The 26,979-nt window shown below is 48.9% G+C and overlaps 1 long non-coding RNA gene across 1 annotated transcript; it reads left to right on the top strand.

Moving 5' to 3' along the window:
* The first annotated feature begins 10,510 nt into the window (after positions 1–10,510).
* On the top strand, positions 10,511–26,552 carry LOC120754350 (uncharacterized). Its single transcript, XR_005701396.1, has 3 exons — positions 10,511–10,621; positions 21,118–21,304; positions 26,471–26,552. It is a non-coding gene; the product is annotated as an uncharacterized LOC120754350 (long non-coding RNA).
* Positions 26,553–26,979: the final 427 nt, after the last annotated feature.

Raw genomic sequence — 26,979 nt, 5'->3', positions numbered from 1 at the left:
TGGTCCCTGGAAGCAAGCCAAAGGTAACTGCTGTGTCAGCACAATCATTAGGTTTCAGAGTTGACAGCATGTGGAGCTGTAAAGGCAAGGGGAGCCTCCTTGGCACTGCCACTTCCAGCCTTTTGCTGTCTGGGGAAGAAGGGACAAGTTCTCCAATGCTTGGTTTGTGCTCTGAGAGACTTAAGTGTGTTTTTAGCAGAAGTGTGAGCATGGTGGTGGGGGGGAGAGGCGAGGTCAGAGCAGTGGGATTTGATATTCAGGTTTTCTCTCAGGGCTCCCAAGGGGCTGAAGTAGATGTGAGAAGCTGAACTCCTTGAGTCACCTGCAGTGGTGAGGATGGAGCTGCATTCCCTCTGCTGCCTTCAGTCCCTGCTCTCATGGGGATTTCCCAGCCCTGTCTGTCTGACACCATGGGCAGCTTCCCAAAGCTGGGACCTCAACTGCCTTCATTTCTGTACAGGCCAGTTAGTCATTTCCCTCTTACAAACAAACATCTTGGAGACACCAGAGAAACGGAGCCACCAAGAGGACAAAGTTCTGTTGCCTTTAAGGCAGCTCATTCATCAGTGAGTTTTACGGCACAGCAGCTCAGCCAATACTGAACTGAAACCACCCTCTGCTTGTCATACAGGGAACAGGAAAATGTGCTTCTGGAGCAGGCCAGTCTTCTAGTCATCAGCTTGACTTCCATTTAAAGTGTTGTAGTTGAGGTGGCCTCTGAGATTTTTTTTTTTTTTTTAATTCTGTCTTGAGACATCTCCTTCTTCCTTATATGCAGAGGTCTTCCTGAGTCCCTCTGGGGATGCTTGCATTGGCAGTGCAATGGAGATCGGAAGCATGGCTGTTGCTGCAAACTAAAGTCAAACAATTCCCCTCAATCCTTGAAAAAAAGAGGAATCTGTTCACCCATGTTTAACTGCTGCCTGGCTTCTGGACTTTCCTAGCCTTCGTTTCTACTTGTGACCTGCCCATCGGTGTTTGCTTACATTTGCCTCCTGCTGACCCGGGCAGTGGTTCTTGAAAATCCAGTGACTGAGGGCACGCACAGCTTGGGGGTGAATTATTGCCAAGTCTCCTGGAGCTTTACCCAGCACTGCTGGAAACGGCCCCAGGGATCAACACTCTTGCAAATGATCAGCCAGCCCCTTCCTCACAGAGACCCTTACAGGAAAATGTTTGTAGGGTTTAAAGTGGAAAATTGTTTTTCATAAAAATCTCAGCGAGAGGGATAAATAATCAAAAGGCAGTGGGAAGTATTTAAACCGAATTTTAAACAGCACAGTGGACATTTTAGTTGAGAGATTTCTTCTTGTCTCATTAAAAAAAAATAAAATCCAAACTTAATTATTTACTTAAAAGCTGTATCACGAGGGCGGATGCTGCCAGCATGAAGGGCTGAGCCAGAGCTCCAGGTCCCACTGCTCCTGCTCTGTCCACAGGCTTCGGGCTGGCACCGTGCTCCTTCCTGCCTGCCACCAGCCTGTAAACACGGCTGGCTTGTGCTCAGGCTTAGCACAAGCTCCGTTAGGCACCTGATAAATCTAAGCCAAACCCGAAGAGCGTTTGGCTGCTGAGGATGGAGTTGCTGTCAATTTGTTTTTCTCGGCTCAGCAGTTTCCCCTGAGATCTCCATCAACAAATCGATGCTCGGTGTCGCACTGTCGTGCCTCAGCTCCTCATCCCGGGAGCTGTGTGTGTCCTCAGGCTGGCCCTGAGGGACGTGTGGCGGCCCACGGCCCCTCAGAGCAGCGGCCTGGGCCTGGCTCCAGGCCGGGCTCAACTCCCATCGGAGCTGCTGGGATTCAAGGCAGAGCGCAGCGGGTGCCAAGCGCTCCCCGGGCCGGGGCCCGCTGGGACCTGGCTGCCCTGAGAGGGGTGTGCCGCTGTTACATAAACCTTCTGCCTTCCCTCCGCTTTGCTGCACTTCGCTAGGAGCCGGGATTTTACATTTTTTGCTGGACTTCCCCGTCTGCAAGTGACAGCCTGACTCTGTGCCTGTGAGGCGGAGTCAGGTTTTCCATTTGGGTATTTCCAGTGACATTGGTCAGGCACAAAAATCGTGTCATCTGAAGGAACAATTTTGACTTACCCCAAATGTCAGATTCTTTCTGTCCTTTTAAAAATTATTTTAATTTTTTAGAACTCTTTTTCCTAAACGGTTTAAAGCTAGGAAAAAAACCCCAGAAGCTGTAATAAAATCGGGACCACGATGCGATTCACCAGGGCTCTTCCTACCGGCATTTCGTCCAAAGTTGACTCGCGGTGCCTGCTCCAGCTCGCAGCAGCCGCGAGTGCATCAGCAGCCAAAGGTTCCCCCCTGCAGCACAGTGACAGCTACTGCAGGTGCCCCATCAGCTGGAGCTCATTTATCCTTGAGGATATTTCCTCTTTAAAGAAAAAAAGGGTCTTGAGCTGCAGAAATCCGGAGAAAATTCTACCGACTACAGCAAAAGCAGGTGGGATAATGCCATGTGACGGAATTGGCAATTATTGGCACTACTTTTCCTTTGTGGGACCCGATCTGGGGAGTTTCCCAGGGAGATATGTTGGGCCACGGGTCATGATATAATGACTACATCCATGGGTCATAATTTTGCTCCCCACCCGTGATGAGGGATGAAGAAAAAATGGGCTAAAACTGCGTGGTTCAAGGGACAGCTGAAAAAATTCACAGTGAAATGTGCTAAAGGATACTGAAGCAACACCACAGCCCAAGGACAGGGCTAAGAAACAAACTGTTGGAGGCAGTGGGGTTTTTTGGGGGGGAGAATTTTGGTTGATTCTCTGTTCTGTCAATACCCCCTTTTCTGGGTGCACCCGGGACTGATGGACCTTCACATGATCCAGCCCCACCACTCTTGTTATCTCACGGGCATCTGTGCCACTGCTTGTCGAAGCATTTGGGCTTGCTGTAGCTTCAGGCCCTAGCCAAATTTAGGCAAATGCAACTAAATGTACCACACAGAGGTCACTGATGAAATGCACTTTCCAGCTTTACCTGGTTAGGTCCTTTTCTAAAGGAAAATTGAACTCCTGAAAAAAGTTCTGGCCTTGTGTATCACCTACACCAAGAGCATCTACATGAGTACATATTGACCTGCCCCATTTTAGGGAATGCAGTGGGGCTGGCCAGCAGTTGGCAGAGGCTCATAAAGCAGTTGGGGTGCTTTGTTCCCCTCTTACATGCACACACAGACCCCCTGAGCTCTTGGCTGGCTGCTGGCACAGCCCTCAGTGTAGCACAGACTGTGTTTTCTCATGTGAAATTCGATAAATTCAGCATTTTCAGGACCTCGGCATAATCAGGGTTTTCAATCTTCTCCTTCATTGCCTTCTAATATACCCTCCTAACAATTAACTCTGTGTGTTGGGAGAACGCCAAATGCAGGGTAAAAGACTTCGTTTTTCTTTCCCATAATTAAATGTCGTGTTCGCTGCTGTCTTTCCCACTCGATTAAGTGTCCGTGTATGGTCTAAAATGCTCTTTGGTGAATTAGCATGAAGTCTGTCAGGATTTCAACCAACATTCTCCCTCCTGCTGCATCTGTGCAGCTCACAAAGAGCAGAGCTGGCTGGTGGCTGGGGTCTGGAGGTGGGTTTACTGCAAGTCTGAAAAAACCACTTGCAAACCTCTCCTTGGTCTCCCTCTGTGCTGCAGGCCAATTGGGGCAGCTAGCTGATGAGAGTCTTTTTAATTACATCTAAACATATATTGGAGAAACACTCCCCAAGCTGGACTCTGGCAATATCTACAGCACTGCATGTGATGGCAAAAAAGATAATCAGTTGTCAGTGACTAATAGATGTGTCTATTAGAGGGGCTGGGAGGTGAAATATCAACTTTTCACCGGTTCAGGATGAGCTGGAAGTGACATGATGACTGGGGTCCTCAGCACAAGACAAGGAGTGTGTTTATCCTTGTTGGCAGCCCTGTCCTGGGAATGGCCACTTTCCTCAAAAAGCATTCCATGGAGTCAGTGCACCTTTTGCCGCAACCCCCAGGGCTGCTCTGTGCCACCCAGGTCCAGAGTCTGTTAACCCAGCACTAAACCATGTCCCAAGTGCCACATCTGCACATCTTTTAAATACCTCCAGGAACAGTGATGCCACCAATTCCCTGCACAGCCTTTTCTGTGCAGTGTCTTCCCTGGGCAGCTTGACCACCATTTCAGTGAAGAAAGTTTTCCTCATACCCAGTCTAAACCTCCTGTCACAACTGGAAGCTGTTTTCTCTTGTCCTATTGCTTGTTTCTCTCATTTTCATAATTCTTCAATCTTCACAACTTCTATGTTACCAAGTCCAGAAGCAGTCTCTGATATGGGAGGACGGGTCACTATAAGTTGGGAGAAGACTTAGTGGTGAGGGGAACGGAGCTGGCAGATAAACCTGGAATGTGACTGTGAGTTCCAAGCCCTCCTTGTCCAGAGACACCTCTGCTCCCTGAGAAGGGATCACACTGGGTGGGATCTCATACTCCTGCTGTTCCCTCAACTCCTCCTACAGCTCTCTCCGTGTCCTTTGGATAAACAGCTGCAGAAAGGGAGCCTTTGTTTCCAGAAGCATTAGGGGAATGGCTCGTGGTGGTACAGATAACCCTGCCTGTTGAGGAGAGGCTGCAATACAGCTGGGAGGGTACACAATGTATTATTCACCAGCTGTTTTCTCTCCTTTCAAGACATTTTCTGTAAAAATAGGGGCTGGAAGTGGTGCATGTGAGACGTGCAATCAACAACACAGAAGGAGTTTGAGATTTTGGCTTGCTGGGTACTCAGACCATCCGTCACGAGGAACTGGTTTGTGCAAATCTGTGTCTGGACCTCCATGATGTTTGACTGCAGGTGGCCCATAAATGTATTTTCTTTTTCTCTGAATGCCTGCTGAAGACCTGAAAATCTGATTTACAGAAATGCGATGTGCCCGCAGCTTTGACAGGTGTTGGTAGGAGTGATGCTTTGAACATACAGAGAGAGGCACAGTGCCACACACCCCCATGACTGGCTCTTGGGGCTTTCTGCTTGGGCCCCTGGCTGTTTGCAGGGAACAGCCCCTCCCTCCTCAGGCTGCAGATAGAGGAGATGCTCTCACATTGGTGAGCACTGGGCTACAGTGGTAAGGTGTGGTGGAAAAAAGCCCATGAGAAAAAAACACAAGTCCCCATGTCTGAGTCCAGCACAGGGAAAAAGCAATTGCCTAAGATGTGAATAAGATGCTTTGCTGTTTGGGGTTTTTTTCCCCCTATTCTTAAACCTGGCTATTCAAACTGCCATGAAAAACATGTCCATTCTTTTCTTTTATAACCTCTTACAAGCTCTCAATTTTAGCCTCTGCTCCCCAGAGCCCATAAAATAAATGGGTAGAAACACCATAAAAATGAACAAAATCCCAAACCATAGCTAGTTCATATTCTGAGTGTCTCATTAAATGCATATTAAGGAAAATCCCTCATCTTACATAAATATGTAATTGTTTATAAATCTGTAACTAATTTTAAGTTATTTGAAACAGCCTTAGAGTAGAATGACCTTCTAGAAATTGAAGGGGGTGCCAGCTGACTGCACTAAAGGACAAGAACAGATTAGATGTGAAATACCTCTATTTTAATGTATTTGAAAAAATTTCCCAGAAAGCAACAGGTTAAAAAAGGTAAAATTGCTCATTTATTTCATGTTTTTGTCTTTAAATTATAATAATATTTTCCCCCTAGGAGCTCAGCATGCTGCCATACCCAGGAACTGAGGACTTAACCAGGAGTCAGCTGGTCAGGCTACCTTCCTCTTTTGTTGTCACTTTTTAGCAGTGGGTACTCAGCCTGCTTTCTGCCATCACCTCCACCTCTACAGGGCAACAGCACAGATGTGAGAGAGGTTATTGGGAAAGGATAGCATCTCCTTGTACTGCCTTGCCTATTTGTATAACAGCTGTCTCAGAGCTGGAAAACAGTCTAATGTGCCTGCACTTCCAAGGGGAACGCATGGCAGGAGGAACAGAGGAGAAGACACGAAAACAAATGGACACACACATTGCATTTCTGTTCCTTGTGCTGAATATTGATGCACAGTGTTTCGAACACATGGCCTGTGCAGCCAAATCCTCCCTGATCCCCTGACCCTGGATGCAGGGGATGAGAAGTGCTTCCCAGTCTGCTAGGTCGCATGCTGACAAGGTCTAGGCATCAAGCTGAGACTTGCCCAGCCATTTCCCAAGCCTAGGCAGGTCCTATTCTAAGCAAATAAGAGCAAGGTTTTCTGCATCCTCCTTCAGCATTGCCCCCAGCTGAGGAGCATCCTTCACAGGTGACCTCCTGCTCCTAAGTGTACCTTTGTCATGAGACCAGAGACAGGGAAGGTGGAAACAGCTGAGCTGGTAAGAAGAAAATACATCCCAGTCCTAGCTGTGCCTGGGTTCCTGCACCGACTCCCTGAGTGCTCTGGAGAGGAGTTAAAACGTTGCTGCCCCTTTGGTGGAGACCGAGCTGACCCCAGAGTGGGGTTGAGGCTGTGCTGCTGCTACGGGTGGGTGCACGATCACAGCCCCCGTGATTACATTCCCAGCAGTGGGTACAGTGAAGTGCTGCCAGATGATGACACCTCACACGGTCCCAGGGATGCTTTTAGATTCATCTATTAATAGCTCCCTGTGTTTTCATTTCTGGAAACATAAATATGTATCCCCAAATGCTCCCGATTGTCACATGCCTGGAAGTTGGTGAATTGGTGGCTGATTTTGGATCTGTCCGATGTAAGGCTCTGTGATTGATCAGCATGTCCGGAGCCGTCCCCGCCTCACTCCTACGCCAAAATCCTGGGAGCGTGTGCTCGTCACTATGACAGGCTGGGAACAATCTGAGGAGGAAAGCTGCAGGAGCTGGGTCAGTCCTGGAGCAGGCTAGCATAACTTCAGCTGATTTGAATGTGAATTACACTCATTTAGGCCAGGTCTGGAATTTGCCCCTGGCATGGGCTAGCTCTATGCAGCTTCACTAAACCAGTTGTTTTTGACCCAAAAAGCCTGTGGGAAAAGAGCTGAGCAAAAGCAAATCGCGGTGCCAGCCTCAGCTGTGACTTTGCCTATGAAAAATGCAACTAATGCGAGCGATCCTTTTCTTGTGATCTTGGATTTTAGCATTTTTTAGAAACTGCAGTAGTTAATGAGTGCATACAAATGTGTATGCATGGGATGCAAACACATACACTCCCACCCATGAACACACACTCTAAATACTGGCTGATTCAAGTATAAGTGTTTTGTTTCTGGATTTAAACTTCCTCCAGATTCAGTAATTTTGGAGTGGAGATTTTGTCACACTGTACTGCTGAGATGCTCAGTGCAAATGTTGGGTTTGATCTGGCTGCTGACAGTTTCTCGGGTGATTTGCTTTGTCACATGTCTCTCTCTCTGAACCCAGAAGTCTCTCTGGGCTCTGGACCAGCTGAGCTGCTGGTTTTGGGATACGTGGGTATGTTGGCAGGGCTACCCCCGGATGGGAGATCAGCATTTCCACCTTCCCAAAAGGTCACTTTGCAGCATCTTTTAGCTGTTGAGTGACTAAATTAAAGTGTTCAATCTAGTGGCAGCATAGGAGGGACATCAGCAACCCTGCTGACAGGCACACATGTGCACAGGTTTGTTTAAGACCAAGTACAACGGTGAAATGTCTATCAAGAAGATATTTCCAGGTGATGACAAATTCAATCTGCTGAGACAAGAGCCACCCTGAACCATGCACAGCTGGTGGGACTATGTCCCTGTGCCCAGCACTACCGCTCCAACCTCTGGCAACATGAAAATCATCCAGGGTGAGCTGCTGCCTCCAGCCAGCTCAGCATGGACCTGCCAGCTTCAAATATCACCCTGAGCCATTATCCGATACAAATGCAGCTCTTCCTGGGATCAAAGAAAGCCACCTGCACTGAGAAAGACTCCTCAGAGCTTTGACTCTGTGCCCCCTGCTCTAGGCAGGACAGCCACCGTCAGGAGTGACAGAGGACACAGCCATGCCCTGCAGAGGTCATGCTTCACTCCAGGTGGAAAAAGCATTTCTGGACACCCTCTGGCCTCTTTTAAAAGTCCTAATGATTTTAAGTCCCACATTTGGCTAAGGTAAAACAATTTGCAATTCTAGTCACTCACATGAGAATTATTTTAGGATAAAGAGCAGAGGCATTTGCAGTCTGGTGAGACATTCCTCACAAGTATTAATTTGGTCTTGTTGCTGGGGGGACTTTCTGGAGAAAGGAATGGTGAGAAGAAAAAAAAAAAGGAAAAAAAGAAAGCAAAGAAGGAAACTGGAAAGTGAAGGTCATGTCTTCCCTGTCTGGAGATGGTCTTTACCAATGGTGGTGAACTGTCCTTGTTTAGATCTCCATGCCTAGGCACAGAAGGGGAGAGAACAGCAGTTTTGGCCCTAAAAAAATGCAGAAATAGGAGGGTGATATTTTGCTTTCTTGCTGCTTACAAGGAGTCATTCAAAAACCTACTGCAGTGCAGACCAAAACGTGGCCATAGTGATCCAACTGTTTATCAAGATATGGAGGGCCTGAAGTCAACTAACTTGGTTGCAGGCTGTTTGTGGAGTGTAATCCCATGTTAGCCTTGAAAATGCTAAATCAGGAGTGAAATCAAGATTTTTCTCACCACTGGATTTAGTTTAGCCTTTCCAAATGGGATAATACAGCAGAATGCTGCCTTCATTAGAGATGTTCTATTTTGTCCCATTTTATTTCCTTGTTCATTTTTAGTAGCCAAGGACTTTCCAATAGAATATCTTTGTGCTCTGCAGACTGCTCAGAGCAGGTCATATTAATGAGCTGTAGATAATATTTCAGAGAGCATCTCAGAAACCAGAGGCTGTGCCTCAAACCCAGGCTGCAAGCCCCTGGGCTATCCAACATCAGGCTTCCCATTCCAGCACTGGTTTTCCCCAGTACGACCAAGGCTGTGTGAAACAGGCTGTCAGTGAGATTCCTGCATGGCTGGGCTCTGCTTCTAAGGGACAGGAACCTCCATCAAAGAACCGGCTGCAGGTCACAATGTGCACTGTGCTGAACTGAGTGGCACTGGTTTGGAGGCTGCTGGTGCATGGAAGCAGTGGGAGATGGTGTATCCCCGTGTTCAGTCCCTGTGTGCAAAGGCTGTCACAGGATGCTTGACTCATACCTCATGGCCTTAAACTGCTTTTGTTAATGTTGCTGGCCTGGATGACCTGGGAAAGGCTGGCCGGGAGAGGTCCCATGGCGGGCAGTCCATGCACAGCCTCCTCTGCCGACGCAGCACCTTCTTCCCGTGGTGGGAGAAAGGCATGTGAGCGTTGGGAGGAGTTTTTTAGGAATCCTTTGCGATGGGGTTTGCCATTCCTTGCCCCTGGTTTCCACAAGCAGGGTGTGGGATAGGCTTGGTAGCAACGAGGAGTTCATTAGGACTGGTCTGACAGGCATCCTGTGGGCAGTGTTGTGAAATCCAATCTGTTTTTTTCCCTGCGACACAGATCTCACTTTACCTGCTCTTTTCCTGCCTAGCAGCAGCTCAAACCAGCTGTGTCTTACACGGAACTCTTGCTGGAAGTCTTTGAATTTTCCTCAACCTTCAGTCACAGATCTGAGTGTGCTGATAACTGATTACAGCTTCCAAGGGCTCCTCCATGCAGTCTTCTGTATCCACTGTGAAACAGAGACGAATGGCAGAGAAGGAGATCAAGTAAGTGATAATGACAGAGTTGGTCACAAATGAATGAATCAGCAAACACCCAGTTTTCAGTTATTTACTTTCAATAGATCAAATCTTCAGGGCTGAATTTTTCTCTTTCAGTTCCTCTTGGGTGCTTGAATCACATGCAATACTTTGCAAATATAGATTTCCACCCCATGTGTAAAAACAATGAGATGAATAATTTTAGCACAGATGGCTCTTGTAATACTGTTCTGGTTCCAAATATTCAAGGATCCTTTTAGAGCCCTGGGTCCTCATTCCTGGTATTTGAAAGCTAATGTTTGACTCTTTTTATCTTAAATTCTATTCCATCTCTCAACTTCAAGGTCATAATTTTGCCCTAGAAAGGCTGAGGAAAATGAAGAAATTAAAAGACACTCTCAAATACATAGTTTTGGAGATCACTGGTGATTTTTACATTAGATAATTTGAGCCTCTCTACATTGTGGAATCACAGCTGATAATGTCAAAAAAGGGTATTCAAGATGAGGTCCCTTTAAAACAAATAGTATGTAAGGTATTGACCAATATTAAAACCTCTTGGAAAAAAACCAAACCCTGTGACACAAAGGAAAGTAGATGGTGTGAATGCAACCAAGCATGGTTTCTGCCTGGTTCCACGTGATGCTGGGTGGAGAGACCCAGGCCCAGAGACCTCAGTTGCCTCTGACTCCTTGTTCACTGTGGCTGCCCAAATACCCACAAACACCCCCTTGGCTGATGAACTCCTCACCAGGTGAGTGGTTAAAGCTTTCATTTAGACATCAAAAAAGCCCCAACAACCTCTAGCTCCTAAGGACTGGCCTTCAGGTGGTTGCTGTTAGCTGTTCATGCTGGATACCGAGGGCACTTAGAAGCTGGAAGGTTTGGGAATCCCAAAGTGGAGCTGCTGGTTTTGGGTATCCATCTTTGCTGGTATGTTCAGTAGCAGTCCTGGGATTTGGGCTGGAGGGAAGTTTGTTTTGTTAAGCTTTCTGCTGGGGGCTGAGTGCTGCCTGCAGGGAACGTTTCTCTGCCTTGGAAGATGAAGGTGGTCTCTGGCTTCCCTGGAGGATGTAAGAGCTGGGCTGGAGGCCAATGTGTGTGTTTTGGAGGATGGAGAATTGCAGAGCCTGTGCAATGAATAGGGGTTGGAAAGCTCTGTGAAACCTGATGATAGCAAGTTCAGTGTGATATGGGAGAACAGACCTATCCAAGTTATTCAGAGCTGGGGCTTAAGAAGCAGGAGAGCTCAGGATGGGCAGTTTGAAGTGTGAGGCTGGAGGAAGGCAGGTCTGCAGAGAGATGCCCTTGGGGGACATCCCAAAGGTCTCTCACAATGACTAGTCAGTGCTTTCAGGAGTCGTTGCTGTGCTGATTCAGAGACTCCGTGGACAGAGTAATTATTACTCTCAGAAGTATCATCTTGCTGCTTCAGATGTGTCGTTTTTAGGCTGATTTGTGGCTGGGTCTGACCCTTCCAACAGCAACTGAACATTAACAGCTGAAGGCTTAACAGTAATATGCTTAGTGTAATAAGATCAATTATATTAAATGCCTGATTAAGAGCCCCAGGGAGTGGAATTCTTCCTCTGCAGAGGCACCAGTGAGTGCCCTGGCACCAGTGGGTGATGCTTCCCCTCCTCCAGAAGCTGTGTGTTCTACACTTCACTCTCATGTCCAGCCTGCTTTTAGGTCTAAATAGACATTTTTTCCTGTTCCTACCACTCTGCACTCCTGGTGCAGGTTGCATCAGGGACTCCTCTAATGTGGGCTTCTGCTCTTTTTGCTGGATGGCCATCACTGAGTTGCTTCATGCTGGCTGGGAAACAGGATGTATGTAAGGGCACTTCTAAAGTGGGACTTAGGGGCATTGGCACCTGAGCATGGCTGTGTTCACATGGGGAGCAGTGCTGCAAAGCACTTGTGCATGGCCAAATTAGCTTTACGTGTAAAGTGGCATGTGCAAAATGCTTCAGAAAGGGGGAACCGGCTCAGAGCAAGTTGGGGATGAATATGCTTCTACTTCTAGCAGCTCAGCCTTCACATTCCCAGACAAAACATGAATTTCAAGTTGATGATAGTCTACTAAATGTCTTCAACTCTCTACTCAATATACTAGAGATGCACACCAGAAATTTAGAAGGGAATTGAATCTGAATATTAAACCAGTAATTCCCCAGAGGGAAATTTTCTCAACTTGTCTGATTCTCCAAGGAGATGGTATTCCCAAAGAACTAATTTTGTAACTAATGATCAGATGAAATAAGGCTCTGTCAGAGGTTTAGAAGACCTAACTTGGCACCAGTTGAACACATATGGAATTTGTAATCAGTAATAATGAAAAAAAATTGTCTGAAACCTTTTCATCAAATGTGCTTTTTTTTCACTGAAAGTGCACTTAGAACTAAAACCACTGTTCTTCTAATCTGTGAGGTGAGTAAATGATTATGTCCTCTGAAACTCATATCAAAAGGGATGGTCTACCTTTCTATAGTGTTTTCCTTTTGTTTGAAGTCCTTTTATAGAAACCAATGGAAGTTGTCATGACGTGAGAGGCAGAAAAGTTGCCAAATGTCTTGGAAACACAGACAGCTACTTCTGGGAAAGCGGATAGCTAAGGGCTAACAGGAAGGCAACTGCCTGATTCCAAATTTAGATTCAATGTCCCAAAACCCATAAATCTGCTGAATTCCATCCTTGTCTATTCAGGCCTCTTAAAAATCTTGTGCTTGGGATGCTGTGTCTCAGGACTTTTGAAGGTAAATTCCATCCCCGTTTGGCTCTAGCAGAATGGCTGAGCAGATCAGGGATTATTTATTCTTTATTATTCACATGTATTGTAAAATATAGTAATTTTTCAATGTGTTCAGCCCTGGGCAATTGAGGAACACGCAGAGCACAGCAGCTTTGACCTGAGTTAAGTGAAGGAGTTGGAAAGAAAGGACGGAGGGAGGAAGGGTGAAGCTGGGGAGAGGTTGGTGCTGTTCTTCCTGTGGATGGACTTGCCTGATGTGGGGAGAAGGTTCTCTGCTTTCTCCCTCACTCAGCAAGAGCAGTGCTGGCCCAGCAGTGGGGACCATCGTGTGAGTGAAACAAGCCATTGCTGGGTGGGTGTTTGTTGGGTGATGGGAGGATCTGGGAGTATGTGTACATAAAGGATAGGAATAAAGCTGGAAGAGTGGGGAAGAGAAAGATCTGACTAACGGGCCTGTGTGTGAGAGGCATGTGAAATGTCCCATAGAGTCCAACAGTATATCCTCACCAAGGGTGAGTGATCAGCTGCATCCCAATGCCCAGCTAAAGGGCATTGTGCACTTCCGTCCAGTGTTGTGCACAGCATCTGCTCCCAGTTTTCAGGGGCAACCTGAGTGCTGTTTGCCCCCATGATTCTTCTCTCAGCAGGGATCGGCTGTTACCCACTGACCCAGGCTTGGAGGAACAGCACCTCTTGTGTACCCACATCCTTTTCCTTTTCTTTCTTGCCCAATCTCACATAGAGAATGCACCAAGAATTCACCTGCATGGCTTTTGTACCTGAACCATGGATGCAAGGAACACAGATGGAGAAATCAAACTCAAAAAGCAGCTGTGTGCCTGACCCTCATGGAGTGTTGGTGGAACTCCTTCACTGAGGGCTGTCAGCTAATGGGAGGGTATGAAGCCTCTTGGTTGAGGTGGATCAAGAGAGGGAGAAGACTTTTGCTCTGGTCCCTGCCCTCGTGGCCTGCTGGGGTGCAGCTGACCTGCATCCTGACCAGGTGACACTCCCAGGAGACACAAGGTTCCACACACTTCTACCCACAAACCTTTCCTTGACTAGTGGCCGGTGGTGCCCAGAATCATCCCAGGAAGAGTGTGGAGGATGCCTTTATTGGGAGTGGGGGGTGTGAGTGCCCAAGAGTGACATAGTCCTGGGAGGCTCCCTGCAGCATCTGAGCCTGGATGAGCTTCCCCTCAGCAAACTCTCCAGCTGGATGACTTGGTGGTGCAGTCATGCAGTGGCAGCTGTCCAACCCCGCAGACCACAGAACAACAGAAACTTTAGACAGAAGTTGCTGAATAGCACTTGAGGAGGGGCTGCAAGAGGCTCAAAGTACTCTGGTTGGGCCATCTTTCCACAGATAACTGGGACAATACCCTGACCCAGCATGGCCTTGAGCTCCTGGTATGACTGTTGGCATCCTGGGGTGGGTGAATCCTTCTATGGAGCAGAGGCGCAGGATTGTCTGTGCTGACCTGTAAAGCAAAAATAGCAATGTTTCTTTTACCTTTAACTATTTTTAAGTGGAGGAGTAGTTTGAAAGTTCAGTTGTCCTCACATTTGTGTTGGTTTTCCATCAAGCCCTGTCAGGAGTTTAGCTTGTTCCTTGGAGTTAATGGAACAAGCAGGCCAGGTCTTGCACTGATCCTCCCTTACCGGGTTTGGAGTCAGATTGCCAAGGAAAATCAACCCCTTGGGAAGTTGGGCAGCTTTCATAGCAGTTAGTGATGCCTCTTGGCTTTTTGTGTCTTCCTGGGAAGCTTCTCTTGTGGCTCTGTCCTGTAGGAGCTGGTAAGGATTCATGCTGAAATCGCTGCTGGGTGAAAGAGCTGCTCCAGTTCCCCAGGCTTTGCAGGTTCCTGTGTTTCAGGACTGAACCGTGGCCTGTTTGCCACTGGCAGGGCCACCACCTCCCAGCTGTGCTGCCCCTCCTTTGGAAGGGATGAGCTGCTGTCCTGATAGTTCACAGGTCCTGCAAGATGCTTTGAAATCTTGTTCCAAGGGAGATAATTGATCCCGCTCTCCTCGGTGGATGTGGGAGCGATGCAGTGAGCTGGGGAGTCTGGAGCAGCTTGGAGCCATCACTTTGAACCCACCACCCCAGCTGAACAGTTGGATTGTTCCCCTTTCAAAAAGCACCTGCATTTTAGAGTTCGGTGGCTGCAGACGTAAAACGCCCCCGGGGAAGAGGGACATCTCTTGTTCTTTTTCATCCGGAGTGCAGCAGCCTTTGATAACCCAGGCTCCGGCCCCGAGCGTGGAGGGGAGCCGAACGCTTTGTGGGATGTCCCGGCCTTGTCCCGTGGGATGGCTGGGAGCTGCACCACGGCTCCGTTGCTTTTCACGGGAGCGAGCGCTTGGCGCTGGCATTTCTTACTGCTCGGCCAGCGGCTCCGGGGGCTTCGTCCCGCCGCGGCTCCGCGCTGCTGTGGGACCCGGCTCCGCACGCCTGCTCGGGAGCTGATCGCCTGCATTTGGAGCTCCTATTGTCTCTTTTTTGGGGGGGGGATGGGGCGTTCCTAATTTCCCCCGTCGTTGTGGCCGCTGCTGAAGGCTTTTTGTGACTCCAGCTCCGCTAGAGGGCAATGCGATCTGGCGTGGGGACGGGAGCCAGCCGGGCCGGCAATGGCACGGCTGCCGACGGGATGGGGTGGGATGGGATGGGATGGTGGCCCGGCCTCGGCTGGCCCAGGGCTCGGCTCACCCCTCAATGGCACCCCGAGGTGCGAGAGCATCTCCTGTTCGCTGCCCGCCCAGCGCGGAGACAGGACGGGACTTGACAGTCAGTGAATGTCGCCGAAAAGGGGGGGTAAAGCCCCAGGGACTCCCGAGCACTGCCGAGATGGCAAAGCAGAGGCGTGGGTGGGGGATGGATGACACGCACAAGCATGTTCCTGCCGTCAGCAGAAGAGCCTGCCCTGGACACTTCTCCTTCCAGGAGATGTCGGGGATGATTGCTCTGTGCTTTGAGCGCAGGCCGGTGTGGTGGGAGGCGAGGCTGTCTGTCACAAGTTGTCTGTTCTCTTGTCCTTCCCTGGGCTGGGGGGGGAGGTGAGTGCAGGGAGCCCTTTGTCTTCGTAGGGTCTGGGAGATTGTATTTTACTCAATATATTGGAGATAATGGGGGATCAGTTTCCTTTGCTGGTCTGGATATGGTTTGTTATCACATCCCTCTGTTTTGAGACAGTGTGTGATGCAGTGTGGCTTCACCTGTGAGTCCCGAGGTGGGGGGTTTTTTTGTTAGTTTGTTTTTTTGACTGTGGTGGTTATCTGATTATCTTTGCTTCCTTACACATGATCAGGCACAACAGAACGAGCAGAAATGAGCCCGGGCTGAAATGGAGGCAGGGGAAGCTCCAGACCAGGGGCCAGACCAAGTGTGGGGTAGAGGGGTGGGTGACCGGATTCCTTCACCGAAGGAAAGCTCCAGGTTTGCCAGTCGTGAGGCCGGCGTTGGCAAGCAGCGGTGGCTGCTGGCCAGCAGCTGTGTGGTGTAGCTATGAAGCGCCCACACCTTTGGATATGGATTGTTGGCTGCAAGCTGATTGCTCCCATGGCCCTTCCTCTGCAGAGGTTCATTCTCTTCCGGGCCAAATGCTGTCCCAACTCTTACAGTGGCTGAACAACACATTCCTTGTGTTTAGAGAAAAAGAAAGGAAGAAGGTGACCTGATGGAGTCTAGTCCTACCCTAAATGTGGATTTGGGGTTTGAGGCCAAGTCTCCTGAGGGGGTTCAGGGGGATGTGCTTTGGCAGCAGACTAATGCTCCATCAGTGACTCTTGGCATTCTTGCAGCTCTGTCCACCCTGTTTTAGGCTTGTCATTGTCCCCAGGGAAGTCTGTGGAGCAGCATGCTGGAGGGGCTGTGGGACCCTACCATGGCTCTTGGTGGCCAAAAAGCCTGGCTCTGCCCTAAGCTGGTTTCTGGAGTCGACACAACCAGGACTAAGGGCTCCCTGTGAGGGAGGCAACACCACAGCAGCCGCCTGCCCTGCTGGAAATTGCTCCCATTAAATTAACATGAAACCTGGTGCAAGGTGGCATATCAATAAAAAATGTGAGTTGCTGACTTTGACACTCCCTCGCATGAAAACTGACCTTGGGAGATGATAAAATGCAGCTGTACTGAGGAGTGACCTAATGAAGTTTGACTTTAGTTATTCTAGGCTTTCTTCAGCGTTTGGTAGGTGTTTTTACTGCATTAACACTGTTGTGGCTCTCCTCTCCTCCTGCCCAACACCTTGGGCATGGGCATGTGGGACTTGGTGACCCCTTCCAGAAGGCTGTCAAGAAAGCAAAATTAATTCCAGCTCAGTACATTATGTCATTTTGTTTTTCTTCTGTGGTTTATTTTTCTTTAATTTCATCTACTTCAAATTTGGTTACACAGAAATTTCCACTTCAACCCAATCTGTGAGTTTTTGACAGACAGGCTTATTTAAGACCTACAGCTGGAAGAAGTAATTAAGGTTCCACTGAAAATGCAACTTCTTGACCTAAGGCAAAAGTACTAAATTTCAGCTTAGTTTTACTTTATAATCTCAGGCTCAGCTTCATAGCCGTGTAACATTTCGTTGCTGATGGCGGAAACAGGGCTCTTGTATCCTCCTTTTGTTTTTGTAGCAGAGGCTCACAAAGGTATAAAAAGCCCCTTGAAAACCCATTTACCTCCCTTCACAAACCAAAGCCTAACAATGCTGCAAACACTTTTAAAATGCTTGCTTCCATGGTAGGACTGGTGTTGTGGTGGCCAGGGTTTGCCCTTGTTTCACCAGGACTGGCAGGAGTTGTCTCACAATGCCTGGATCTTGTATTGCTGAGTTTTGGAGCTTCCAGCCTTTAAACCCTTCCGGGTCATACCTGCCCAGGGTCAGCTCTGGCCTTTGGGGTTCTAAAAGTGGTACCAGCCCCTCACCCAACACCGGGAGTAGGGATGGGAAGGGAAGCTGTGTCTTGCCTGCATCTCTGTGACAGCAATTTCCATGCCAGAGGTGGAGGGAAGTTTTGGTCTGGCTCAGGGAGAGGATGTGTAAAACTCACACTACAGCTGCCTGGAAATATGGCCAAATGGGAATATACCCAAACCTCTTAAAAAATCAATAAAGCAAGAAAGTAGAGTGGAATCTTTGGAAAATCAGATGTTCGTGTTTTGTCACAGAAGAGCATTCCACACTGGTTTTTTATTAATTTGCAGACATTCTTGAGCAGCCTTCTCTTGTCATCCCTCCGTCTTCCCCCTCAACCTTTCTGAAGGTTTTCCTGGAAAGAGTGGACGAGGAAATGGCTGGTACTCAATGGAAAGCTAAAAGCCAACTGTTTTGGAATGAATTACAGGAACAAACCTTGCTCTGTTTTTTCTGGGAAAACTTTACTTAGTTAACTCTCTTGGATGAATCACTGCTGTTAGCAGGAAAGCACTGCTGGTCTCGTCTCTATTGCATCCTCTTGCACCCGTACCTCATCTCCAGAATATGTGCTGTTAATCCTGTCTGGAGCCTGTTGCTGTCTTAGAATTCTCCCTTTTTGGCTGGACAGGGTGGCTGCTACTGTTTATTAACGAGCACAGTGAAAATATGCCGCTGCTTTTTGCTTCGTGCCGTGATGCACATTTGTCTGACCCCAGCATCAGAAGCTGGATGAGAGGGGAGTCATGAGCTTGGTTTGCTGCTCCTGGAGCCTGGATCACTGCTGTCACAACCCCCTTGCTACAGAGCAGTGGTACAGCAGGAACTCCTGCTGCACAGCCACGTGGCCTTAAAACATTCTGACAAGTAAACTGTATGGGCTGGCTTGTTGCACGATCAGATAGAGTTTGTCAGGGCTGCTCCAGCCTCATGGTTCATTGGAGATTACCCATCTTCCCACAGCTGGCATGGCCCTGGCACGTAGCTCCCAGCCAGCTGCAGTGCTCAGGATAACCCAGGCCCCCTGTGCTTTACCTGAGCAGGACCAGTTTTGGACTGTGGGGGCCTGCTGGTGTTCACACCTGGTGAGGGTGATGCCATGGCTGGAGTGAGCAAGGCCTGTTCCATCCTGCAGCTGGCAAACACTGCAAAGGAACAGTATTTTAGGTGGGCAGGGGTGCAGATCCCAGGGGACTGACAATGTGCTGGGCTAACCCAGCCCAGGCAAAGCTTTGCTGAGGTGTGGATCGCTGACCCTGACCTGGGGAGGAGCTGGTGTGGTCCTCAGCCTTCAAGAACCCAGAGGCAGCTGAAGGGTTGCAGCCCAAGCCTGGAGGATCTGCCCCTGTCAGAGACAGAAGTTCAGTATTTGTGGAAGAGGAGATGGATTGTGCTTGCTCAGTGGTCCCAGGGGATGCTGTGTCCTGGGGAGTAGGGAGTGGGAGGCAAAGAGAAAAACAGAGAGCAGTTTAAAGGAGCCCTTCATTCACTGCCTGTGCTGTGAGCTCAGCAAGGAGGCTCTTGGGGAGCTTAATGGCACTGCTGCTGCTTTGTGGCATTTGCTAACACAGCTTCTAAATCCAAGCGGTGGGAGGGGAGGGGAGAGAGAGAAAGAAAATTCAAAATAAACTGAAAATTTTGGTTTAATATAAAATAAAATCTGCTAGATGCAAAAAATGGGAATAACTATATCCCTGTCAAAATACTTTTTGATACAGTTTTGTGTGCGCACTGCCTCATTTTCATCCGTTCTGCAATAAAAAGCACCCGACTTCTCACCGGGGCTGGCTCTGGCAATATCCCTTAGTGACGCATTTGCAGTTGGCAGGGGAAGGAGGGAGAGGGTTCACGTGGGGTCAAACACATCCCAAACGGGTGTTCCTCCAAGCGGGAAGCGCTGCAGTGCAGAGATGCAGCTGCGGTGGCTCCTTGTCCTTGGAAAGGCCCTGCAGGGCTGGAGAGGGACAATGGTGTTCCTGTGCCAGCTCTCATGTGTGTTCAGCAGAGCCCTTCTCTGCATTTTGGTGCCAGGGGCTCCCTCTGGGCTCCGTGTGGTTTGAGGAGGGGCTGTGATGAGCTGAGGCAAATCCTTCTGCCAGGGCTCTTCTCTGTGGGCTTTGGGTGATGCTTGGGTGGAGTTGGCCATGTGTTTACATGTCTCAACACCCGGTTCCTCAGTTACCTCCTGTTAAGAGTGATACCTGCTCTTTCTAGAGTCTCTAGGGCAGCCTGGAAAGAGGCAAAGTCTTCGTGTCACAAGCAGTGCTCCAAAAACCCAGTGTTTGTGTTCCCATCCTCTGTCCTCAGGTGGTTTATGTGTATGAGCCACACTGCTGCTCCCAGATAAGTGATGGCTCAATGTTTTCAATGCTTAAAAAAAAAATCTACTTTTCTTGTTCTAAATTATTTCCAAACAGGAGCTAATTGCTTTGACAATTCCCCTTGTATCAGAGAGTTCATCTTCCCATGTTCAGCCCAGGGTCTAGTCCAGTAGTAGGGCTTTTGCTGCTCTGGCAAACAGTGATGATCAGGAGGAAGAATGACAGTGACGTTGAAACAAAATACACCGAGCTGGACTGGTTTTCTTAGCAGGCATTTTGTTTTCTGACAGCTGCAGAATTCTTTGCCTGAGGATCCCGTGCTGAGAAAAATAGCCCTGGGAAAAGCAGTTCAAAGGCATTTTTGGGAGAGGAAACTTTGTTGCAGTCCAGCTTTGACAAAAGCACGCAGACCAAAACCCTCTGACCTCTCCCAGCAATGGGCTGGACTCCTCAAGAGCCACAAGCCCTCCTTTCTCCTCTTCTTAACTAGAGCCACCCCAGACACCTAGGCTTTGGCATCTGAATCATACAATTTGTCGGTGACCGGTGCTATTTGGAGACTTGGGAATGTGCCACCAGGATGCAGAGCAAGGCTCTGTTTATAAGTCACGCTGCTGCTGGAACACTTGTCCTGGAGGGCAAGTCTCACGAACATCAGCTGTGAGACGAAATGCTCCCGTGTGGCTCTGCTCCCCCGGCAGGGAGAGATGCACGGCCCGTGCTGGCAGCCCGTGTTGGTTGTGATTTGGGGCTCCCCGGAGGAGTTCTCATGCGAAGCCAGGGGCTCTGGGGGAGGAAGGCAGCCGGCCTGGCTGCGCTCGCTGAGCTGGCGTTGGCGGCCTGACCTGCCGGTAATGATCTGACCTCCTCCTCCTCTTAATTAAGAGAGCGAGCCCTGGCTGGGGTGATCATCATCACGGCGGCTCCTCGCTGGTGCTGAGCTGTGCAGGGCGGCAGCGGCGGGATGCAGATTCGGCAGCAAGGGTGTTTTAACGGGGATTGCCAGAGCCCACACAGACCTCTGGATGCACTGAGCGGCCTCTTTATCCCAGCAGGGCATGAAAAGCAGCCCTAGAAGGGAAAATGCCAGGATAGGGGGGCTAGGAAGTCATGGAAAGGGAGTGAAGGGCAAGGGAGGCAGAGAAGATGTTTACCGAGGGTCTAATTAGCGCAAGAAAAATGATGCTAGGGTGAAGAGAGACTGGGGAGGAAGGGGAGAGCTGTGTGTATGTAGAGACCAGCTGGTGGAGAGGAACCAGATGAAAGGGAAGAAACCAGAAACAGGAGGTGGGAGGCAGAGAGGGAAAGCAGGAGGATTAGTTATTCTGAGGGACTTTTTTCGCAGAAGAAATTTAAGGTAAGGGGAAATGGCATCTGTGGAAAGTAGAGAGGTGAGTTGAACTGAGGGAGGAAAACCTGTGCTTTAATATTTCTCTCCTCCAGGAAGAGAAGAAAATGGTTTCAGGATAGCTGGGTGCTTGATTATACTGAGAGGAAAACCTGGACAGTCAGAACAAGAAAAAGACGGAGGTCCATAATGAACAACAAAAGAACAAAGGAACAGAAGGAAGCTGTTGAGTAGCTGGTTGCAGAGGGAATGCAGTTGGATTTTCTTTTCTTCACTAAACAGGTAAAAGTGGGCTCAGCTCTCCTTCTCTCTCTGAGGAACCCTGAGATGGCTGTTTTTCTGTTTCTTTGTTGATTGCGCTGCTGTTGGGTTACATCCATGCTGTGCACGTGTGAGCAGAGCTTCTCCACGGAGCTGTTTCCCATTTCCAGGCCTCTCCTGGGGGTTTCTCCTGCAGGGCTGGCTATGGACACTGGCAGTGCTGGGGTCTGCAGCCCCAACACAGGGCTCAGAAAGCCCTGTTTGTGATGGGGTGCTCTCCCTTGACAGCTGCATCCCAAGGCAGCTAAACCTTAGCTGCAGCCTGTCTTGCTCCATCTCCCAGCTGTGTGCCAGGTGAGAACTGAGTTTTAATTGCTGAGCAATAATGTTTGTCACTCTCCCTTTGGAGCCACTGCCGTTGGACTGTGCTGATGTGCTCAGGATCAGTGCTGAGCCCCTGTGTGCATCTGCCACGCCCAGACCACACAGGCAGGAAAGAAACATGCACCAGGGAAAAGCCTGAACCACGGAGACGTGGCTGTTGGGCAGAGCTTAGACCAGGGTGCAGGCAGGTTTCCCTTGTTTTTTTCTTTCTTTCTGCAATATCCACCCTCTACAATTCCAGTAACTTGTGTGTAATCATGTCTAGAGGTCTCAGTTGCTCTTCATCCCCAGTTTGGACAGCAGTACTATAGGCAGAGGAACTTGGGTCTGATTCAAGAAACTGCCTGGACAGTTCAGGCTCTGCTCGTACCTGATGGCTGGGCACATGCAAGACAGCACTTGTTGGCCTGGAAACTCAATTGCAGGAATTCTTTGGTGTGTGTGTGTGGTTTTTTTGCAACTTAATGTTCTGATGTGAATTTCTGACAGACCTGGTGAAAACATTTAACAGCTTCCACATCACTTAAAACATCCCCCTGCCTCCCCCTTCCCCTTACTGTAACGGGAGTTTTTGTAAAATAGAATGAGCACTACCCTTGATGTCTATCAGAGGTACTCATGGAAAGGGTCCTTCTGTGAAGCACAAATAGTTTTGCATTTTAATGCACTTCTGCATTAAATCTGGATAGATTTTGGTTCTGTGTGAGGTTTGCACCCAGCAGAGAGGAGGAAAATGTCTGTTAAGCAGAAATTGTTATCAAAATAATGACACCATAATACAGGCCCAAATCCTGCCCCTTGTCACCACCCCAGTAATCATGTGGAACCAAATGCAAGTGCCACTCCTGCGGGAATCTCTAAATCAGTGGTGGTGGTGTAAGTCAGGAGGGACTCCAAAACTCAAAGCATCACCCCTCTGTGTGTGTCCTGCATGGGGAGGGCACAGTACCTGCTGTGAGGTGGGGGATGTGAGCATGGTGTGGTCCTACACATACCAGCCCCCTGGGCAGGACTCCACAGCCAAGAGGGAATCACTCCCGGATGGTGTCATGTTCCCCCCACTTTGGGGGGATCCCCCCACCTTTGCAGCTGTCCTACAGCGCAGCGGGGCTGGTTTGCTGCCTGAGCTGCTTGCCCTTGCTGCAAAATGAACCATTGTGCAAACAAGGCTTTGCCTTTGATGGGGGAAGGGAAAATCCAGGACCAGACAAAACTGAAAGCAAGGTGTTCCCAGGTGAGTGGAGTGAATCCTGTCTGAGGACATAAGGGATGGCAGTGGCCAAGGGTGTTGAGAAAATCCTCCTTCAATGGGCATCTCGGTCCTAATGTAACTGCACTTCAGGCAAAAGGCACGTCTGATTTGGCAACAGATAAAGGCTAAGTGAAACTCTTCTTGTTTATTTTTCTTAGCTTTACAGCTCATAACTGGAGTGGCTGGGTTTCCTCCACAAAAAAATGCAATTTAATGACATTGAAACAGCTGAAAGGTAAAGCAAAATAAAGCTGAACAGTTCCCTGTTTTTCTAAAAATGTCAGACTTTCAAACTTTTCTTCTGTTTTTACTCAGTTTTTATTAATTTAAATTAAAAACCTGAAAACCATGGTTCAGTACCACACCAAGCATTTAATTTCACATCACACTGAAGTGTCAGCAGCAATAGTAATCATATAAGCAGCCATTTTCATAGTACAAAGAAAGGGCCTTGCTGAGGCTGGAGATCTTGTTTGGAATGGGAGACTCAGTGGGTGCCCTGGCGACAGCAGCAAGAGCACAAGCGCAGGCAGTGGTCTGTCCCTTTCATTGACAGAGTAAGGTCATGCAGTCAAATAGCAGAGTCACAACCCTTACAGACAGAGAGGCCCTTCTGGGATGGAATAAGGTAACTACAGTCCCTCTTTTTGAGCCTTTAACAGCAGTTCAAGGCCCTGGATCAAACTTTTCTCATTATAGAAGGCCAAAGTGGTTTTGCTTGGTGAAAAGAAAAACAAACACAAAGCCTCAGAAGAAAATATCAAACTCCCTCCCCCTGCTGAATAAGGTATTTTTTATAGGATGACATTTTGAGGGAAGCAAACATCATGAGAGCCAGCGAGCAGTGAGAGATCTGTACGTGGTACATGATAAACTGAAACCATGGCAGGTTGGTTTGGGTGGTTTAACTGTTTTAGCAGGCAGATGCTGGGGGGTGGGAGGATGTGGGGATGTACTCACAGTCCTGCTGCCCTTATGGACTGAGCTGTGAGCAGAGTGAGGAGCAGGTGAGGACCTGACCTCCTCTCCCACGGGAGTGAGCAGGGAGCAGGACCAGTGCTTGCCTCGCCCTGAGCTCTGCCCACTGGCTTCACCCTTGGTGGGTTTGTTTCCTCTGCTGTGGTGGACAGGTTCCCATGTGGCAGCTCCTGTCAGGAATCAGTTGTGGACCACAAAGCGAGTCAGATCAATAGTCTCATTGCTGTGATGTCCTTTTGGTTAGCACGGTGTCCTGGTGGCCAGAGCTGGTGTCATGTCAGCTGCCCTTGGCTGGAAACTGAGCCAGGCTCAGCCCCTCTTGGTAGGGAGAAGGTTTTCTACAGCATCCTGTTACCAGTGATTTCTCCTTTGCATCAGACACAGACAACAGATTTGTTGGTTTTCCTCTGCCAGAGGAGAAGCAGCTAGAGAGATGTCCCCCATGCAAATCTGCACAGCCAGGTGAAGAGCACAGCCACCCATGGAGGTCAGGGCCCCTCAAAGGTCTCCAAAGATCTCTTCAGTATTCTGGTCATGAATCCTTGTAATAAAACCACACTTGCTTCACTCTTCCCCTCCATCTTTAGAATGAAAGGCATTTGTGAAGGTAAAACTGCACTACTTCCAAGTCCTCTTCTCGGTCCCATTTTGGGTCTGGGAGAGTGTTTCCCCATCTCTTTTATAACTAAAGGCTGAGGGATTATGTTCAGCCTTTGGCTATCCAGTTCCCTTTCTCCACTCCTTCACTCCAAATGTGAAGTTTGCTGGAAGTGACTTGGGCCAGTTCTGTGCTGTGGATTTTAGAGATGGTGCCTTGCAGCCTGCCTGCCTGCTGGTCAGGCAGGAACTTTCTCAAGCACTCTATCAATGAAAATGGATATATAGACTGTTCCTGGCCTTATAAGGGAAAAAGATTTTCACTGTACTGCTTATTTTTTATTGTTATTGTTACCTTTGCAAGCACATGTGGCAGTATGACAGGACAGAGGCTGTGCCAGGAGGTGCAGATGTTACACCACTCAACACAGTGAATCTTTCACCATTTTGGTCAAAAGCATTCTTAAAAGTGAGGAAAACCTTAGCATTGGCTTGAAGCACAGAGCATTTACATTTCACTTTGCCCTTGAGGCCAACTTAGATACCAGCTGCCCCTGCAGCAGAAATGTGCCTGGGCTGCCCATTTTTTGGCACAGCTGAGACCCCTGGCAGAGCAGGTGTCAGAGACCACCAGCTCCACCCTTGCACTGCCCCTTCGTGCTACCAGAAGCTGCTGGCATGTCCTGATAATCCATTATTGTTTGATGTAATTGAGGAAAAATGCTGTATTTATCTTCTGCTCATCTAAACTCAGTTTGAAGGAAAGTCTCTGCTCTCACAGCTTGAGGAGAACCTGTCCAGAGAGGTTAATGGCAGAAGATGTTTATACAGGAATGGAGCTTCCCAAGGAGGGAGAGGGGTGAAGGAGAGGTCTCCTCTAGCTGTCACTTTAATTTCCTGTTTTTAAATGATCAGTCTCCACCTTTTAAGAAGGCTGTGTGTTGGGTGAGAGCTTTGCCATTTGTGGTGGTGTGAAGTGAATAAACCCATGCCTTCAGCCCCACTCCTGGAAGTCAGAAGCCCAATGCCATGGGTTGGGTGGTCCTGTCTCTGTAAAACAGCCTCGGGCTGGAGGCCCCTTTAGTTTAACAATGGGAGGGGTGTACCAGATGGGGGAGACTTGTCCTACCTTCTGTGCTGCCCAGTGTGATCCGTGCCCTGCCAGAGCCATAGGACAGGTGGTGTGCTTACCCCATGGGCTCCTGGACCTTCCTCCCCACCCACACCTGCACAGAGGCTGCACCCAGGCCTGCAGCGGCATCCAAACCCCTTATGGGTCTCCAGCAGTGTCCTGTCAACCTCCTAGCCAGGAACTTGGATGGAGAAATACATGCTGGCCATCTTCTGGAGGTAGGGGCTGGAATGATGCTGTTTTGCTGCTAGATGCCCAGCCAAATTTATGCATAAGCACAGCTTCTTTCCCCATCCTGAAAGCCTGAGAGAAAATTGTTCCACTGTCTTCTGTACCTTGGAGGAATGAGGACCTAAGGAGTTTTGGGGCACGATTACCTGTGTAAGACACCAACAACAGCTTGGGTGACAGATGTGAGCCAGTAGACTTGAGAGGTCATTCCTGCTGCCCATGGTACCAGGCTGTGGTTGGAAGTATTGATGGACATGGGTTATTTGTACCAGTGAAGATTGCATTATGCAAGTGGTAGCAGATGGATGCTTACCATAAAGGATTATCCAGTGCTGCTGACCTGCACCAGGGGCAGCCCTTCAGAGGGATGGCATGGGGTGCCAGGCAGCTCCCAAGCTGTGTCATGTGAAGCCATGATTTAGCTGGACTCTGTCGTAAGACATGAGGTTTGCTGTGTGAGTGGGAATGTGATCAGAAATGTCTGTATGGGAGACACAGCACACAAACAAAAGTAATTTTGCAGTTTTTCACAATTTGAATATGTCACTATTTTAACGTTTCTGAGAAGATAAAAGGGCTCCTGATGGTGATGCTTATTTAAAATTTCTTCTAGGTAGCTGAATTCTGCTGTGTCCTTCCCTGACCCTCCTTTGGTTTCAGCTGTCACCAGCTGTCCCTTGCTCCTGCCTTCTGAGCTATGTGAAAAAAAGCAAGAATAAGTACAGCATGGAAGTGTGAACGGCCTGTGCCGCAGACCACCCTCGGGCTCCCTCCACGAGCAGAATTCGGGAGTCAACGGCTCTGGAGACCTGTGCCAGCTCCAGGAGGGACAACCTGCTCCACACACCTGCAAAAACCTTGCATGGCTGGGGGCACCAGGCTCTTGGTGCTTGATAGAGCAGCCAGTGTGGAGGGGGGGCAGAGAAAGGTCAATCCTCCAAAGTCCCTTTGTAGTTTTCAAATGGATGGACTTGGACTTCAAGGCAAGCAGTGCCCACTGAGCACCCTGCCTTCCTCTTCCCAGGGGAGCACAGGAATGGGGATCATCTTCCTCAGCTTTCTCATGTGATGCCTCAGAAAGTCTGCTGATGCTGCTCAAAGTCTGGGTCTGGCTGACTGCAA

This window comes from Hirundo rustica, chromosome 6, assembly GCF_015227805.2.
Source record: "Hirundo rustica isolate bHirRus1 chromosome 6, bHirRus1.pri.v3, whole genome shotgun sequence".
Classification (NCBI taxonomy): Eukaryota; Metazoa; Chordata; class Aves; order Passeriformes; family Hirundinidae; genus Hirundo; species Hirundo rustica.
The sequence above is the reverse complement of the archived record's forward strand: the minus strand, read 5'-3'. Positions and strand labels throughout refer to the sequence as shown.